The sequence below is a fragment of the Pongo pygmaeus genome, chromosome 4 (genome assembly GCF_028885625.2).
Source record: "Pongo pygmaeus isolate AG05252 chromosome 4, NHGRI_mPonPyg2-v2.0_pri, whole genome shotgun sequence".
Classification (NCBI taxonomy): Eukaryota; Metazoa; Chordata; class Mammalia; order Primates; family Hominidae; genus Pongo; species Pongo pygmaeus.
In genome coordinates this window covers 119931975-119951987 of record NC_072377.2, presented here as the reverse complement: position 1 = coordinate 119951987, position 20013 = coordinate 119931975, and the positions used below count along the sequence as shown (strand labels likewise).

General features: G+C 37.6%; 1 long non-coding RNA gene across 1 annotated transcript; it reads left to right on the top strand.

Moving 5' to 3' along the window:
• The first annotated feature begins 391 nt into the window (after positions 1-391).
• LOC129036853 (uncharacterized) lies at positions 392-13918 on the top strand. Its single transcript, XR_008502667.1, has 3 exons — positions 392-643; positions 9963-10106; positions 10980-13918. It is a non-coding gene; the product is annotated as an uncharacterized LOC129036853 (long non-coding RNA).
• The last annotated feature ends 6095 nt before the right edge of the window (positions 13919-20013 follow it).

Sequence of the window (20013 nt, the reverse complement as noted above, 5' to 3'; positions counted from 1 at the left end):
AGTCTATTTGAAGCACAGAATGAAAAACTGCTTACAAAGCTGTTACTGAAAGCTACTAAGTTTGGTAGCTTTTAAATTGCTTGAACTCCTGCCAACGTAGGACAAAAGGTGCCACAGTCTATCTACTCAAGCGGTTCCCATCTCCCACTGGAAAGAAGAGCTTGATGATAACAAAGACTTGGAGAGGGCCAAAATTAAAATCAAAATGGTAACATTGCAGCAATTACACAAAAACAAAATGACCCACAAAAGTAAAACTTCTGAATTTATATTTATTAGTTCAGGAATAGCAGCAATTGAAACTGTGACCCACTCATCCTAACATTTATGGTACAGATAATATAGTCCAGTCTGAGAATTATGGAAATTCTAATGTTTCTGGGCAACAGGCACAATGGGAATTTTATAGCATTCAGTGGCAGCCAGATGATTTGTAATAGAGTCCTCAGTAAACTCTGGCAACTGGCGAATTTTATGTTATGACCATCCAATTTAGGAACCCTTAGTATTTACTCAGTGATATAAGTTTATATAATTATGCATTGGCCACCCATAAGAATCAAAGACTTATAAGAAGAGGAGCCTCAAGTCCCATTCATGTTTGACAAGTTTTATTTTGAGAATCACTGCTTTAGAACTATCTGTGAGTTACCGTTTATGTACTTGGACATATGACAGCACCATCAGAGCCTTCTTTCTGTCTTTTTAGAGAAAATAGTAAGATTGACTTGATTACATGCCTTCCATGAGTTCAAAGCTCTTCCCATAATTTCTATAAATTTCTGGGGGTGGAATGCAGGTGGGCCACACTTTACAATCTCATGACCTCTTCTGATTTTCTCTTTTGTGTGAGAGATCTCTGTGCTGTGCCACAGCAATGCAGATGTGAGTGAGCCTCTGCCCTCTTTTAAAATCATGAACAATAAAATCCCCTCAGAAAAATGTTCCATGAAGATTTATGGGAAGACAGAGGAGTGATATGACAGTAAACAAACACTTTCAAATAAAGGAATAAGTTTCTGTGCTTAAAATAGTCTTCACCCATCTCTCTCCTTGTTTCTCCTCTTCTCCTCCTCCCCTCCTCCACAACCTTGGAGTCTGGCTCACACTCTTCACTTGGTCATTACAGGTGGCATTTTCTAAGAAATGAAGAGATTTTCCCAGAAAAAAAGGTGGAGAAAATGTGGTGTGGAACAAAAATTGATTGTTTACTAAATATTTACTGTGGAAGAATGAGTTAGTGGAACAGGCAAGTCATGAGGAAAAGAAAGAATGATCAATAAAGCTACCTCGTGGGGTAGGGGGACAGGATCAAAACTAAAGTGGAGAAATTACTCTTTTTCTGAAGGAATGACAGCTCTTTTACTGAGAAAGCATAAAAGAAGATAAGGAGGGTGAGCTGCAAATGAGATTATTTATATGTGGCTAGGAGATTCAATTAAGGGTTTGCTCCTGCAATGACTTGGATTTTCTCAGGGAAGTCAGGCCGAAACTCATCTGCTGACTGAGGACAGAGTTAGGGGAGGGTTTAGCATTGTGGCTTGAGATCATTAGTTGCCAGTATTTCTTTCTTTGGCATTGTTTTCTGATGTAAAAAATTTTTCTGGGTACATAGTACGTGTATATATTTACGGATTACATAAGATATTTTGATGTAGGCATGCAACACATAAAAATCACATCAGGGCAGACAGGGTAACCATCACCTCAAGCATTTATCCTTTGTGTTACAAACAATCCAATTATACAGTTTTAGTTATTTTAAAATGTACAATTAAATTATTTTTTACTATAGTCACCCTGTTGTACTAGCAAATACTAAGTCTTATTCATTCTTTCTAACTTTTCATACCCATTAACCGTTTCAATGCCCACACCCCACTACTTTTCACTACTCTTCACACCCTCTGGTAACCATCCTTCTACGTTGTCTTCATGAGTTCAATTATTTTAGTTTTTAGCTCCCACAAATAAGTGAGAACATGTGAAGTCTGTTTTTCTGTGTTTGGCTTATTTCACTTGACATAATAACCTCAATCAAGTTCCATCCATGTTGTTTTAAATGACAGGATCTCATTCTTTTTATGGTTTTGTAGTACTTCATTGTGTATATTGACCACATTGTCTTTATCCATTTGTCTGTTGATGGACACTTAAGTTGCTTCCAAATCTTGGCTATTGTGAATAGTGCTGCAATAAACATGGGAGTGCAGATATCTCTTTGATATCCTGATTTCTTTTCTTCTGGGTATATACCTAGGAGTGGGATTGCTGGATCATAAGGTAGCTCTATTTTTAGTTTCCTGAGGAACCTCCAAACTGTTCTCCATAGTGGTTGCACTAATTTACATTTCCACCAATAACGTACAAGGGTTCCCGTTTCTCCACATCCTCACCATCATCCATTATTGCCTGTCTTTTGGATAAAAGCCATTTAAACCAGTGTAAGATTATATCTCATTGTAGTTTTTTTTAAAAAATAATTATCATACTTGTTTTTATTCATCTTTGTTTAATGTATGTATAGCTCACATTTATTTTAATCCTTAATATTAGAAATGTTTGGAGTCTTTATTTGGAAGTTTTGTGATGTTTTTGTTTTTAATTTTTCATTTTATTTGTATTTATTTTTATTTTTGGGTACATAATAGGTGTATATATTTATGGGGTACATGAGATGCTTTGATATAGGCATGCAATGCATGATAATCACATCACATAAAACTGGGGTATCTATCATGTCAAACATTTATTCTTGTGTTACAAACAATCCAATTATACTCTTTTAGTTGCTTTAAAATGTACAATTAAATTGTTGTTGACTATACTTACACTGTTGTGCTAGCAAATAGTAGGTTTTATTCATCCTTTCTGTTTTTTGTACCCATTAGCTATCCTCACATCCCCTCCACTACCCTTCCCAGCCTCTTGTAACCATCCTTCTACTCCCTAGCTCCATGAGTTCAGTTGTTTTGATTTTTAGCTTGCACAAATGAGTGAGAACACGTGATGTTTGTCTTTCTGTGCCTGGTTTATTTCACTTAGCATAATGACTTCCAGTTTCATCCATGTTGTTGCAAATAACAGGATCTCATTCTTTTTTGTTGCTGTAATAGTACTTCACTGTGTATAAGTATCACATTTTTCTTTATCCATTCATCTGTTGATGAACACTTTAGCTGCTTCCAAATCTTAACCATTGTGAATAATGCTGCAACAAACACAGGAGTGCAGATATCTCTTCAATATGCTGATTTCCTTTCTTTTGGGTAGATACCTAGCAGTGGGATTGCTGGATTATATGGTAGCTCTATTTTTATTTTTTTGAGGAAACTCCATAGTGGTTGTACTAATTTACATTCCCATCAACAGTGTACAAGGGTTTCCTTTTCTCCACATCCTGGCCAGGATTTGTTATTGCCTGTCTTTTGGATATCAGCCAATCAGTGATTGTCTCTTCACTTGGTTGATTGTGCCCTTTGATGTGCTAACTTAATGTGATCCCATTTGTCCATTTTTGCTTTGGGTGCCTGTGCTTGTGGGATATTACTTAAGAAATGTTTGCCCAGATCAATGTTCTGGAGAGTTTTCCCAATGTTTTGTTGTAGTAGTTTCATAGTTTAATGTCTTATATTTAAGTCTTTAATCCATTTTGATTTGATTTTTATATATGACAAGAGGTAGGAATCTAGTTTAATTCTTCTGCATATGGATACTCATTTTTCTTAGCACCGTTTATTGAAGAAACTGTCCTTTCCTCAATGTATGTTCTTTTCATCTTTGTCAAAAATGAGTTCACTGTAGATGTATGGATTTATCTCTGGGTTCTTTATTCTGTTCCACTAATCTATATGTCTGTTTTAATGTCAGTACCATTCTGTTTTGGTTATTATAGCTCTGTAGTATAATTTAAAGTCAGGTAATGTGATTCCTCCAATTTTGTTCTTTTTGCTTAAGATGCTTTTGGATATTCTGGGTCTTTTTAATTTCATATAAATTTTGGGATTTTTTTCTATTTCTGTGAAGAATGTCATTGGCATTTTCATAAGGATTGCATTAAATCTGTAGATTGCTTTGAGAATTATGGACATTTTAACAATATTGATTCTTTTAATCCATGAACATAAAAATGTCTTTCCATTTTTTTGCATCTTTTTCAATTTCTTACATCAATGTCTTATAGTTTTCATTGTAGAGATCTTTTGCTTTTTTGATTAAGTTAATTCCTAGGTATTCTATTTTATTTGTTGCTATTGTAAATGGAATTACTTTCTTGATTTCTTTTCAGATTGCTCACTGTTGGCATATAGAAATGCAACCGATTTTTGTATTTTCATTCTATATCCTGCAACTTTACTGAATTTATGTGGTGTGAGTTGTAATACTTCCTTTTTCATCTCTGATTTTATTTATTTGGATCTTCTCGCTTTTTTCTTAGTCTGGCTAAAGGTTTACCAATTTTGCTTATCTTTAAAAGACCAGCTTTTTCTTTCATTGTCCTTTTGTATTGTTTTCTTCATTTCAAATTCATTTATTTCTGCTCTGATCTTTATTACTTCCTTCTTCTACTAATTTTGGGTTTGGTTTGCTCTCACTTTTCTAATTCTTTAAGATGCATTATTAGGTTGTTTATTTGAATTTTTTTGCTTTTTGATGAAGGCACTTATAGCTATAAAGTTCTTTTTAGTACTGCTTTCACTGTATCCCTCAGGTTTTTGTATGTGTGTTTCCATTATTATTTGTTTCAAAAAATTTTTCAGATTCTTTCTTAATTTCTTTATTGACCAACTGGTCATTCAGGAACATATTGTTTGATTTCCATGTGATCGTATAATTTCCAAAATTCCTCTTGCTATTGATTTCTAGTTTTATTCCATCATGGTCAGAGAAGATGTGTGATATTATTTCAAATCTTTTGAATGTTTTGTGATCTAACATATAGTCTGTCCTTGAGAAAGGTTCATGTACTGAGGAAAAAAATTATTCTGGAGCTGTTGGGTAAAATGTTCCGTAAATATTTATTAGGTCCATTTGGTTTATAGTGCAGATTAGGTTTGATGCTTCTTTGTTGATTTTCAGTCTGGAAGGTCTGTCCAATTCTGCAAGTGGGGTGTTAAAATCTCCAGCTGTTATTGTATTTGGGTCTATCTCTTTTTTAACTCTAATAATATTTGCTTTATATATCTGGGTGCTCCAGTGTTTGGTGCATATATATTTACAATGGTCATATCCTTTTGGTGAATTAATTCCTTTATCATTATATAGAGACCTTCTTTGTGTATTCTTATAGTTTTTGTCTTCAAATCTATTTTGTCTGATATAAATACAGATACTCTTGCTCTGCTTTGGCTTCATTGGTATAGAATATCTTTTCCATCTCTTTATTTTCTGTTTATGTGTGCCTTTATAGGTGAAATGTGTTGTTTTTTTTTTTTTTTTGAGACAGAGTCTCACTCTGTTGCCCAGGCTGGAGTGCAGTGGCATAATCTCAGCTCACTGCAACCTCTGCCTCCTGGGTTCAAGTGATTCTCCTGCCTCAGCCTCTCAAGTAGCTGGGGCTATGGGTATGTGTCACCACACCTGGCTAATTTTTGTAATTTTAGTAGAAATGGGGTTTCACTATGTTGGCCAGGCTGGTCTCGAACTTCTGACCTTGTGATCTGCCCACCTCAGCCTCCCAAAGTGCTGCAATTACAGGTGTGAGCCACTGCACCCAGCCTGGCAAAATGTGTTTCTTGTAGGCAACGTATCACTGGGTCTTTTTTTTTTTTTTTAATCCCTTCAGCTAGTCTATGTCTTTTGATTGGAGAGTTTAGTCCATTTATATTCAATGTTATTATTGATAAGTAAGGACTTTACTCCTGCCATTTTGTTATTTGTTTTCTGCTTGTGTGTGTGTGTGTGTGAGTGATCTTCTCTTCTTTCTTTCCTTCCTGTCTTGCTTTTAGTGAAGCTAATTTTTTCTGGTGGTATGATTTAATTTCTTGCTTGTTATTTTTTGGTTTATCTGTGGTATGTTTTTTAATTTGAGGTTACCATGAGGCCTGCAAAGATTACTTTATAATCCATTATTTTAAAATGATAAAAATTTAATCCTGTCTGCATAAACAAACAAATAAGCAAGCAAAAGGAAAACTAATAAATACTATACACCTTAGCTTCATCCTTTTTAACTTTTTATTGTCTCTATTTATATCTTATTGTACTGTGTATTCTTGAAAATTTACTATAGTTATTATTTTTGATTGGTTCATCAAAAAGATTGGTTCTCTTTCTACTTAAGATCATTGTAGTTTACACACCACAGTTACAGTTTTATAATATTCTGTGATTTTTTTGTGTACTTACTATTACCAGTGAGTTTTGTGCCTTCAGATGATTTTTTATTGTTCATTAACGTCTTTTTCTTTCAGACTGAAATATTCTCTTTGGCATTTCTTGTAGGACAGGTCTGACATTGAAGATATCCTCAGCTTTGTTTGTCTGGGAAAGTCTATTTCTCCTTCATATTTGAAGGATATTTTCGCCCAATATACTATTGTAGGGTAAAAGTTATTTGCCTTCAGCATTTCAAGTATGTTGTGCTACTCTCTCTGGGCCTGTAAGGTTTCTACTGAAAAGTCTGCTGCCAGATGTATTGGAGCTCCATTGTATGTTATTTGTTTCTTTTCTCTTGCTGCTTTTAGGGTCCTTTTAGAGGTAGTCCTTCTACCTTTTAGAGGTACGGTCCTTGCTGCTTTTAGAGGTAGTCTTCTTTGGGTTAAATGTGCTTGGCATTCTATAACCTTTTTGTACTTGGATATTGATATCTTTCTCTAGGTTTGGGAAGTTCTCCGTTATTATCCCTTTGAATAAACTTTCTATCCCACCTCCTCTTTAAGACCAATAACTCTTAGATTTGCTCTCTTGAGACTATTTTCTAGGTCCTGTAGGCATACTTCATTGTTTTTATTCTTTTTTGTTTTGTCTCCTCTGACTGTGTATTTTCAAATAGGCTGTCTTCAAGTTCACCAATTCTTTATTCTGCTTGATCAATTTGGCTGTTGGAAGACTGATGTGTTCTTCAGTATGCCAATTGTGTTTTTCACCTCCAGAATTTCTGCTTGTTTCTTTATTCTTTGTGTTTCCCCAAAACAGCTATTTTGAATTCCCTGTCAGAAAGGTCACATATTTGTCTTTCTCTAGGCCTGGTCTCTGGTGCCTTATTTAGTTAATTTGGTGAGGTCATGTTTTCCTGTATGGTCTTGATGCTTATGGATGTCCTTCGGTGTCTAGGCATTGAAGAGTTAGATAGTTACTATGGTCTTTGCAGTCTGGACTTGTTTGTACTTGTCCTTCTTGGAAATACTTTTCCAAGTATTCAAATAGTCTTGAGTGTTGTGAGCTAAGCCTGCTTTAGGGGCACCCCAATCCCAGTAATGTTGTGGTTCTTGCAGACTCAAAGGTACCACCTTCGTAGTCTGGGATAAGATCCAGAAAAATTATCTGGATTATGGGACAGAGACTCTTGTTCTCTTCTCTTACTTTCTCCCAAACAAATGAAATCTCTCTCACTCTCTGTTTTGAGCCTTCTGGAGCTGGGGTTGGAGAGCCCCTGTGGCCACCACCCCTGAGTCTGTACTGGGTCAGACTGTAGCCAGGACAGCACTGGATATCTCCCAGGGCCCACTGTAACCACTACCTGGCTACCACATATGTTTGTTCAAGGCCCTGTGTTTCTACAATCAGCAGGTGGTGAAGCCAGCCTGACTTATGTCCTTCCCTTCAGTGGGGCAAGTTCCCTCATGCTCCACATGGTCCAGAGGTGCTGTCTGGGAGCTAGGGACTAGAGTCAAAAACCTTAGAAGTCTCTTTGGTATTCTATTGTACTGCAGCTGAGCTGGTACTCCAACCAAAATATGCAGTCCTTCCCACTCTTCCTTTCCCTTTCCACGGGTAGAGATGCCTCACCCCATGACCACCACCACCACAAGCCCTCAGGGAGTACTACCAGGTTACCATTGATGTTCCCTTAAGTTCTAAGGGCTCTTCAGTCAGTTTGTGGTGAATGTTGCCTAGCCTAAGACTCAACCTTCAGGGCAATGGGCTCTTCTCTGGCCCAGGGAAGGTTTAGAAATGCTGTCCAAGTGCCAAAGCCTGGAACTGAGGACCCTAAGATCCCACTTGGTGCTCTACCTCACTGTGCCAAATTGGTACCTAAGGTGAAAGACAAAGTCTCCTTTGCTTTTTCCTCCACTTTTCTCAAGCACAAGGAGTCTCTCCCTGTAGCCACCATAGCTGGGAATGTATTGAGTCTCACCTGAAACCAGAAAGTCTCAGAGTCTCACCCAAGGCCTACAATATACTACCTGGTTATTGCTGCTGGTTTTTTCAGGGCCCAAGGGCTCTTTAGTTAGCAAGTGATGAGTCCTGACAAGACAAAGTCCTTCCCTTTAAGGCAGCAGGTTCCCTTCTAGCCCAGAGTGTGTCTAGAAATGTTGTCCAGGAGCTAGGGCCTGGAAAGGGGGCCTCACGACTCTGACTGGTGCCCTATCCTACTGTGGCTGAGCTAGTATCCGAGATGCAAAACAAAGTCTTCTGTACTATTCTCTCTCCTCTACTCAAGCAGAAGGATGGGATGTCTTCTGGAGCTGCAAGCTGTGCAACCTGGGGTTAAAAGAGGGTTGGCGCAAGCATGTTCTTAGCCATCCTGGCTGGTGTCTCAGTAAGTCAGATTCCCCCCAAGCCCACTGTCTCTGAGCCCAGTTCAGCACTGGGACTCATGTAGGAGTTGCAGTATTTGTGGCCTAGACTTCCTTTCAAGTTTGTTTAGAGCCCAAGAGCACTTTAGCTCATGGTGGTGAGGCTTGCTAGAACTCAAGTCCTGATCTCTGGGATGGGTGATTCTCCTCTAGCTAGGCTGGTTTAAATACTGCCTCCATGGATGGGCATAAGCTGAGTTAGCCCAGTTTTGCTTTCTGCTGTGACAGGGCAGCACTGAGTTCAATGCAATGTCTCACAATTGCTACTCTCTCCCTCTCCCAAGCCCACAGATCCTCTCTCCATGTCACACGGCCACTGCCAACAGATGTGGGAGGAGTAAAATTGGCAATTCAAGACAGTCTTTCCTACCCTCTTCAACGCCTCTTTCAGCAACATAAAGCTAAAACCAGATACTGTGAATGCGCAGCTGATTTTTGATTCTTATGAAGGTGTTTTTTTGGTGTAGATACTTGTTAAATTTCTGTCCTTGTGGGGGTGAGGGTGGGGATCAGTGAGGCCTTCTATTCAGCCATCTTGCTCTGCCCCTCTCACCAGCATTTCTAATCTCTTATATTGTACAATCATTTCCACCATTTGTACTCAACATGGGTATGAGCAGATGAGAAATATGATGGATGGAATCTGGGCTGTGGTTTTGAGTCCAGTAAAGTAGAAGGGCATGAAGACAAGTAAGCAAATACAGTGATAGAACAAAAGCATCATCTAAGGTGGTAAACTGGAAAAAAAAATTGAGGAGTTCAAATAAATGGACCTGGGTAAGATTAGATATATTGTGAGTGAAAGGCTGAGCTAGAAGAATAAGAGGTTACTGACAGAAGGTACGCTATTAATGGTAAAGATATCAGTTGGAAAAAAAGCTTTAAATGGCATGATCCAGAGTATGACTCATGTGAACTACTTTTGTGGAATTGTGGATGGAAATCACTGGCACTGAGGAGGTCAACGAACTCTGAAGCTAGGCTCTTTGATTGGTGATCCACAAGTAGGTGGGTATTTCAGGATAGTGGCCATCGAGGGATGAGGTGGAAGACCTCATGAGAGAGTGAACAGGAGGTTGGAATAAGGCAGTAATGAAGTTGTGGAAGAGAAGGAGAAAACAGTTTAATAGTTCATGAAAGTAATTTTATTTCAAAAAATGAAGTCATCATTTACAAGGAATAAATACTAAAACTCATGCATTTTTTTTTTTTTTGGTATAGGAATCAGTTTGTCCTTGAGTGAGAATGGATGAGAGAACATGTGGAGCTCCTGACATAGTAGCTGAGGAAAAATGATCACTACCACAGTGTGCTACTCTGATGCTTCAAAAAGATCAAGACACAATGCTAAAGCCTGATCAAAAGGTGGGTCCAGTTTTTTTTATTTTTTATTTTTTATTGAGATGGAGTCTTGCTTTATCACCCCGGCTGGAGTGCAATGGTGCAATCTTGGCTCAGTGCAACCTCCGCCTCCCGGGTTCAAGCAATTCTTCTGCTTCAGCCTCCTGAGTAGCTGGGACTACAGGTGCCTGCCACCACACCCAGCTAATTTTTGTATTTTTAGTAGAGAGAAGGTTTCACCATGTTGGTCAGCCTGGCTTCGAACTCCTGACCTTGTGATCTGCCCACCTTGGCCTCCCAAAGTGCTGGGATTACAGGCCTGAGCCACCTCACCCGGCCCAGATTTTGTTTTTTAAATGAAGGCTACAAAGACAGTGGGTTGGGTACCTGCTAGCAAAAGTTGAGAGACTAGAAAATCTTATAGAGATGGATTTTGGGTGCTTCTGAAACAGCGAAAGCAAGGAATGCTGCTCTTACACAATATAAACAAATGCCCCCTACACTGCCCCCCCCCCACCACACTAGACGTTACAGGCTGAATTCTCACTCTAAAAGGCAATCATTACCATGAAAAGAGACAGATTATTAATTGAACAAATCACTTAAAAGTTCTGGAAGACAGTTTTCTCTCTAGAATAAAAATCCATGGTCCAGGGCCAGGCACAGTGGCTCGTGCCTGGAATCCCAACACTTTCAGAAGCCAAGGCAGGAAGATCATTTGAGCTCAGGAGTTCAAGAACAGCCTTGGCAACATAGTGAGACCCTTTCTCTATAAAAAGAAAAAAACTTTTTTAAAAATCCATTGTGGTACTAGTGGGATAAATTATAGAGGAAAGTATACTTGGACATGATGTGTAGAAAAATGTAAATCTCTGGAAACCTATTCTGTTTCTGCAGAATACATTGTACCTCTGGGGAAATGGGATTTGCCTCTGCTTCGACACACTGTGACAACCCGATTTTGCAGATCAGCATCGTGCAAAGATCTGTTTATACATTCACAAGACTACCACCGATTAATGAACACGACATTTTTCTCAGGCTACACCGTTACCGGCCAGTTCCAAGAAAGATGATAAATATTGTATTTTCCTTTTCTACCACTCTTTAGGATTCTTGGACAAAAATCTAAGAAGGGAACAATTCCTTTAAAAGAGACACCTTGAGGCTCTAATAAAACAAAGGTTTCTACTTAACCTCAAGCAGCAAAGATTAAACTGCAAACTATTTGACACCAAAGTTATTAGAATTGTACAAAAAAATAATAAATTTATCTTAAATGCCAGAGTATAATTTTTTAAAAGCCAACCCCATGATGAACCAAAATGTATCCATTCATTAATCCACTTACTCAAGAAAGACTTATGCTAGATGCCAGAGATACAATGATGAGCCTTGGTCAAAAGGAAAAAAAAATGTTTTTTTTTGTTTTTGCAAAAGTTACTTACAAGTATTAAGTCATAGATACTCCTGATAAGAGGCAAATATGCTTCTTGTTTTTTCACCTCTTGGGAGAGCTTTATATGTAGTCTTATCTGAATTTACTCCAATAATTTAATATTTGTAAAATGGATTCAATATAGAGCCTTATATTGATACTGTGCTATCAGTTTTTAGAAATAAAATGAACAAGGCAGCAAGCTGAAAGAAATGCTTCTATTGGTTGTTTACTGAAAAGTAGTTAGTTTTCAGCATCTCTTAAGAAAGAATGCAACTTGCTTAGTCCAGTCAGAGAGGAAAATTCTATACACAAAATCCATCAAAGCCATTGTGAGAGGACTTGTTTGCTTGGAGACTGCAGGGTTGTTCTTTGAATAGCCTCCTTCAGGAAGCTGTACATTTCATTAGTTAAGATTCTGCTTTTGAGGGAAGAGTAATCCAGTCATCTACAGTCTCTAAAATTATGTCCAATTAACCACTGGTAAGCATTAACTAAGAAGAAAGATTTGCTGTCAAAATTCACTCTATTAAAATTGGAATTGAAAACTGTAACAATAAAAACTCTAAGCTTTCTTAGAGCCATGTTGTATTCTTTGAAAGCACCAGAAAATCTGTTCAGAATCCTAGTGTAGGAAGGCTGAGCTTTTTCTCTGGAGGAGAGCACATTCATGAGTGTTGGCTGAGGGCTCGCTCAGTCTGAGAGTAGGTCACAGGGTGAAATGGAGATTAGCTCAGCACTCATTCTGCTGGCTCTGTTGGCATTGAGATTTTATTTTCCTTACTCATAGATTCTGTGGGGGGAATTGAGGGTGATATTCAGATGAGTTGAATGCCAAGTATTTGGAAAACCATGAGAGTTCAACAGTTTCTAAGAGCCCCAATCATTCTGAGCATTTTGATTGTGCCAGTAATTGTAAATCTCATTTTAGCAGCCTGCACACAGAGGCTCCACAGAAGACAATGATTCCTCAGAAAAGCTCTATTTGTATTACCTCTACTGAATGAACATGGGGTTTGCTAGATTATTTTATTCTTCTCTCAAATTTAAACTTAAACCCACTGAGTGAATCTTCTAAAACTTGTAATCTGGCAAAAACTTTGAATCTGCAATTTAGCAAAGACTTTGAATATGTTGATGCATAATATAGAACCATCTTATAGGCACTAATTTGAACAGAAAATGTAAGTGTAACACTAAGGGAAACCTATATGAAGATCCTGTGAGCAGGTGAGATTAAAAAAAATAATGTTGAGACAGATTTTTTTTTTAATACTGGTCAACTATTGCTATTAGGGCAATTTGGGTTGCAAGTGCAGACATCTAAAACAAATTAGTTTAAGCAAAAAAGCAATTGATTATGGGTCCAGCCATGGCTGGATCCAGGGCCTCAACAATATTGTTAGCAATCAGTCTCTCTTACATCTTGCTGCCTCATTCCCCATCTCTGCTCTGCTTTCTTCTATGTCAACTTCATTCTCAGGCAAGGCATTATTTTCATTGTTTTGGAAAGACAGTCTTCTGTAACTCTATGTCTAATTCGAACCAGCTAGTAACCTTAAGGAAAAAGATTGCCTTCTTCCCAGTGGTTTTAGGAAAAGCCATCCATAGGAATGACATTGATTGGCTTGGCTGGGAGGGGGATCAGGTCTGCATCTCAGGAAACAAGACTCATATGTAATTATAACATGTTGGGGGTGCCTCCCAGAATGCTGAATTGTATGTGGTTAGCAAAAGAAGAGGGAAAGGTTGTCAATTGGGTAAATGTAACAGGTTGTAAGAATTAAAGTTCAAGTTATGTCTAGGGTCAAGATTTAATTGCAATCATTTGTGTGGAAATAAAGTAGATCAGAAATAGTCTCAACCATTTTCATGGAGAAATGCAGCATAATTCCTATACAACTGTAGCTCCAGTAGTCTGTCTGCAACTCTGGAGCAAAACAGCCACTCTAAAAATTTGCCACATCTTGGAGTCTTAGAGTCTGGCATGCTTCCTCCTGTAATACCCAACCATTATGGTGCTTCTGTTTCTTCTGTTTTTGTAGCTACTAACTCATTTCTGCTCTTCATTTGTTCATAGTTTCTATTTATCATTCTCTCTTTATGTGTTTGTCATCTTCTGTACTACTATTTTTGTTTTATATTGTATTTATGCTTTCCACATATATTCTTTCTTCTTTTTTCTTTGGAGTTTCTCTGTGGTCCTTCGAGCAATTTTTTAGTTGAATAGCTCATTAATTTTTCATCTTTCTTGTTTTGTAATATATGCAATTAAGGCTATAAATTGCCTTCTAAGTATTGCATTAGCTGTATCCCACAAGTTTTGACATGCAGTGCTTTCTGTGTCATCCAGTTCTAAATATTTTGTAATTCTCATTAAAATTTTATTCTGTGACTTAAGAAACATTGTTTTGAAGACTTATTATATATAAAGTGCGTAATTAAGTGAATAACTCAATGAATTTTACATATGTAGACACTTGTGTAGCTACTGCCCAGATCAAGATATAAAACATTTCCAGCATCCCAAAGAACTTTTCTATACCCCTTTCCCCAAAATACCCCCCCAGAGATAATCACTATTGACAAATACCATGGATTAGTCTTACCTCTTCTTAAGATCATCTAGAAGGAACCATGTGTCCCATTTTGTGACTGATTTCTTTCACTCATCATTATGTCTGTGAGATTTATTCATATTATAGCAACAGGTTTTTTCCCCCTCTCCGTTACTGATAATGAATATACTTATTTGTCCATTCTACTGTCAAGTCATATTTGTATTGCTTCCAGTGTGGGGCTATTATGAGTAAAACTAGTACAAAAGTTCTTATAAATGTCTTTTGCTGGACATTTTTACTTATTTCTGTTGGGAATATAGCTAGCAGTAGAATTTTTGAATTATAGAATAGACATATATTTAGCTTTATTAGATACTTCCAAATTGTTTTTCATAGTGGTTTTTACCAACTTACAATCCCACCAGTATATGTGTGAGAGTTGGTCATTCCACGTTCCGTCATACTTGGTATTGTCAGTTTGTTTTTTTCTAAATTTTACTTATTTTGGTGTGAAGCATAGTACCTTAATGTCATTCATGTTTCATTTACCTGCCGACTATAATTCTGAACTCCTTTTTGTATGCTAATTGGTCATTTGCATATCTTCTTTTATGAAATGTTAATTCAAACCTTTTTCTGATTTCTAAGTTGTATTATTGTCTTTTTATAATTGAGTTGTAGGAGTTCTTTGTATATTCTGCATGTGTCTTTTAACAGATATATGTATTGTGAATTTCTTCTCTCAGTTGGTAGCTTGTCTTTTCACTCTCTAAATAATCTCTTTTTATTAACAAAAGTTTATACTTCAATGAAATCTTTTTTTTTCTCTCATTGGCAGTGCTTTTAGTGTCCTGTTTAAGAAACGTTTACCCCCCTCAAGGCCATGAAGATTATCTTATGTATTTTTTAAAAGCTTCACTGTTTTACCTTTACATTTGTTTGTGATCCATTTTATACTGATTTTTTATGTTGCATGAAAAAAAGTATCAAGGTTCATTTTCTTTTCCAATTCATGTCATCTGCAAATAATGACAATTTTATTACCTCCATTCCAAACGCTATACCTTTTCTGTTGCCATATTGTACCCATGAATGTTTTTGTAGTGTTTTTTAAAATTTCAAAACATATAAGGGTTTCTAATCTTTTAATGTTGGTTTCTAATTTTGCTGCACTCTTTTTGGAGAATAAGTTGTATAGCATCAATTCTTAGGAATTTATTAAGCCTTGTTTTGTAGCCTTGTACACTATACATTTTTGCAAATGTCACATGTTTGCTTGGTCTCCAGACCCATTCATTCTACCTGTAGAGAAAGATATAGAGAGCAATGTTGCTCATTTAAGGCATTTGCCATATCTTGCAGGATAGCCCCCTAACCTTGAAGGTGCTCTCTTTTAGTTGGCGCCAAAATTGTGTGGTCAGCAGGCTATTCTGCTCTTCTGGCGATCCAGCTCATTCTTGGAGATGGGCAAGACTAGTGAATTTCAGTGGTGTGAACGCATTGTCATACTTTCTTTGCAGTAGTATGACTCATTCCATGACTCAGGGGACAGGGTTGCACTCATTCCCCATAAGTGCCTATATTTTAATATAATAAGCTTCATGAACTTGAGCATTTAATTAATGCTGCAACTCTTATAATCAGATCCTAAACTTAGTTCTCAACTACCTCCTCCTGCAGTTATCAGAAATAAGATGTGCTTTTAAAGTTGCATTCAGGGCTCTCTGATTTTCCACATAAATTCTCGTCTGGCAATTTCATTTCTCTTTGTCCCTACTTATTCTCCCTAGGGCCTTTAGAACAACCCAGATGACACTATAGTTCCTAAGATCTGTAGAACTCGTAGCAATCAAGTTTTACCGCTACTCGATCTCCCAAAACCTTGATCTCCTGTGTTATCATCAGTGACAGTTTGAGTAACTGTGATACTACAATATGTCAAGGATTGTCCATACCCCATTACCCCTGTACTCTTCAGGTATTGCACGATCCAATCCAGGATTTTAAGGATTTTACTTTGTTTTCTAGGACCAGTCACAGTATCAATTACTATGCCAATTAAGGTCCCAGTGGGAAAAAGATGGTGCAGTCAAATTGGGTAATTTGAAGGGACTATTTATAAAAGTGCAATCAGAGTAGGGCAAACCATGAGAAATAGTGCAATACTCTGGGACTGTAAATAGTAGAATTTCCAAAAGGCAAAGAGAAGGAGCAATTATGGGAACCTAGTTTAGGAAGTCATATGATAGGAAATAAGATAATTGGGCAAGAGGTTCTGCCCCCAGGCCTAGGCAACCCTGGATGGAGGTAGCTAAGGGAACAAATACCTCTACTTTACTTTTTGCCCTCCCTCAGATTTTCTACCAGGAATCTTCAAACCCAAATCCAAATGCAAAGGAAATTTATACAACAAGAGAGTCTGTTGAGGTAGAATATACCCACAGGATACCCTCTCAGGACACACATAAGGATGGAAAGGAATGAAGAGTGGATCTAGAAGGGCAATCATAAAATATCAAGCAAATTATGAATTGGATCTTGATGATGTTAAAAGTTGATGTTCCTTAAAGATGTCCAAATGTAGATGCTGAGTGGTCATCAATGGCAGATAGACCATATTTAAAGCTGTGGGTGTAGAGGGCCTATAAACTGAGCCTCTTTGTGCATTAATATTGGGTTGAGGAAGATGATCTTGCAAAGGAGACTGAGAAAAAGTAGCTGAGGAGTTGGGAAGAAAGTCAGAAAGGGTGGTATAACAAAAGACAAGGAAAAGGTGTTTCAAGACGATGAAAGTCTACAGTGCTCAACCCTCTGATAATCAAGTAGGATAAACAGTGAAAATGTTCATTACCTCTCCTCTGCCATATGTCATCCCTTACAGGACCATCCTTACACCTGAGCTAGAGGGGCCACTGCCCTGGGATCCAAACAGTAGAGGGCTCTGCATATCATAAACACACACACACACAATTCATTTATCAGTCACCCTTCAGGATCATTCCAGCCATAGGGAAATTCTTCTCCACCTCTCTTCCCCTATGTCCTTAAAACAAAAAGTCACTGTGTCCATAAACTTGAAGGTTTGTGGTTTGTACTGCTGCTGACATCAGAGAAACATACTGCTTCAGAATGCAGGAAGATTTAAACAGTAGAAACAGTTTAAAAACAAAAGACTAATTAATTAACTTTTCACACAGTCCTCTTAGCATGAATAAAATAGATTCTTTTATGTAGAAGTATTCTTTCCCAGTAAGGTCAAACAGCATCTATATTCTTCCTTTTCATTATCTTTCAATTCCCAATTCCAGAGGAACCAGTGAAACAGGAAACTGACAAAGTTGCACTGCACAAAGATCAACTGAGAAATATTTTGCAATATTAAACAATTCATATTCTCTTAGAGTTGCATGTATTTAGGCTTAAACTGTAACATCCCTTAATGATGGTTTATACTGGCAATTAGATAGACAGTAAATGCTAAAATACAAATAGTTCTGATTTTATAATAATATTTGATGATAGTTAATTACATTTTCAAAAAAGCTAAATTAAAAATTTTACTTTAAATACTTTTGATTTACATTTTTGATATTTATTAACTACACTGTATATTCTATTCTGCTTGAAATTCCAATACATAATTTTAAATATTTCAGAAGGAAACTTCTTAAAACATGACAATAATGAAATTAAATGTTTTGATTTTTACATTTATTTTACTTTACATTTCTCATTAAAATATATTCACATTTCATACACTGTAATACAACTAAATTTTATCCTTCAGAATCATTACTTTCAACAGAAGATAAATTATGTACATAATTTAACAGCAAAACTAATGATTTTGCTGAAATGACAGCAAGAAAAAATAAATTTTATGAAATAAATATATTTTCTGAATTATATCTTTTATGCATCATTTTTAAATTTTGTTGTTTAATATTTAACAATCACATAAAACCACACAACAAATTTTTCTTTTTTTCTTTATGTAGTTATTTCTGTCAAATAAGAGGATGGAACACATTTTACTTAACAGTTACTTATTTGATTTATTATTGACATCTCTGACAATACATCTCATTGTCACATGTATGATTTGTGTCACACACGTCCTTGTGAAGAGACCACCAAACAGGCTTTCTGTGAGCAACAAGGCTGTTTATTTCACCTGGGTCCAGGCGGGCTGAGCCCAAAAAAGGAGTCAGCAAAGGGTGGTGGGATTATCATTAGTTCTTTTTTTTTGTTTTGAGACGGAATCTCACTTTGTTACCCAGGCTAGAGTGCAGTGGCTCAATCTTGGCTCACTGCAAGCTCCGCCTCCTGGGTTCATGCCATTCTCCTGCCTCAGCCTCCTGAGTAGCTGGAACTATAGGCACCTGCCACCACTCCTGGCTAATTTTTTTTTTTTTTGTATTTTTAGTAGAGATGGGGTTTCACCATGTTCTCGATCTCCTGATCTTGTAATCTGCCCACCTCGGCCTTCCAAAGTGCTGGGATTACAGACATGAGCCACTGCGCCTGCCCAATTATCATTAGTTCTTACAGGTTTGGGATAGGCATACTAAGTACATTCTTAAGGACAGTGAGAATATTACAAAGTACCTTCTTAAGGGCAGGGGAGAATATTACAGAGTACCTTCTTAAGGGCGGGGGAGACTATACCGTATCAGTTAGGGTGGGGCAGGAACAAATCACAGGGGTGGAATGTCATCAGTTAAGGCTATTTTCACTTCTTTTGTGGATCTTCAGTTGCTTCAGGCCATCTGGATGTATACATGCAGGTCACAGGGGATATGATGGCTTTGCTTGGGCTCAGAGGCCTGACATCCCTGTCTTCTTATATTAATAAGAAAAACAAAACAAAATGGTGGTGAAGTGTTGGGGTGGCGAAAATTTTTGGGGGTGGTATGGAGAGATAATAGGTGATGTTTCTCAGGGCTGCTTCGAAGGGGATTAGCCAGGTGGGAGAGATTAATGAGTTTGGTTTGCTGAGAGGTACTGGAGTGGGGCAGAGTGGTAGCCTCAATGATAAACGTGGAAAATACTATAGTATAGCCTGCCTTTGCTGGTGAGTGGTGATTAGGCCTGGTGGAACTGCCATCAATAAACCAAGTATGATCAGAATGAGAAATAGGAAAGAAGGAAATATGGGGAAATGGAGTGACTGTCAGGTGGATCAGAGATACAGTCATGGGGATCAGGTGTGGTATCCGGAATAATGTGGGAGGCCGGATTGAAGTCTGGGCCAGGAACAATGGTAATTGTGGGAGACTCAACAAAGAGTGAGTATAGCTGAAGGAGCTGGGGGACAGAAAGTATATGCATCAAGTGTGAGAAGGAAAATAGATTTTGAAAGTTATGAGAACTGTAGAGAGTAAGTGGAGCATAGCTTGTGATTTTGAGGGCCTCTAAAAGTATTAAAGCAGCGACAGCTGCCACACATAGACATGGCTAGGCTAAAACAGTAAGGTCAAATTGTTTGGACAGAAAGGCTATGGAGCACGGTCCCAGTTCTTGTGTAAGAATTCTGACCACACAGCCCTGTACTTCGGCTGTGTGTAATGAAAAGGGTTGGGATGAGTTAGGGAGAGCTAGTGTGGGAGAAGCTTTTAGGGCTGTTTTTTAAGGAATGGAAAAGGGAGTAGGGAAAGGATTTAGAATTTATGGGGTCAGCTAGGTTTATCTAGAACAGAATAATGGGTTGTGGAGGGAGGTGTTGAGGATAGGAGAGTATATGGGTTTGGCACCACAGGGTGGATAGGCAAGACAATTTGGTTGATAAGGTACAGATCCTGAACTAACCTATAAGACTTGTCTGGTTTTTGGACAGGTAAAATGTGGGAATTGTAAGCAGAGTTTATAGGCTTTAAAAGGTCATACTGTAGCAGGTGAGTGATAACAGGCTTTAATCCTCTTAAAGCCTGTT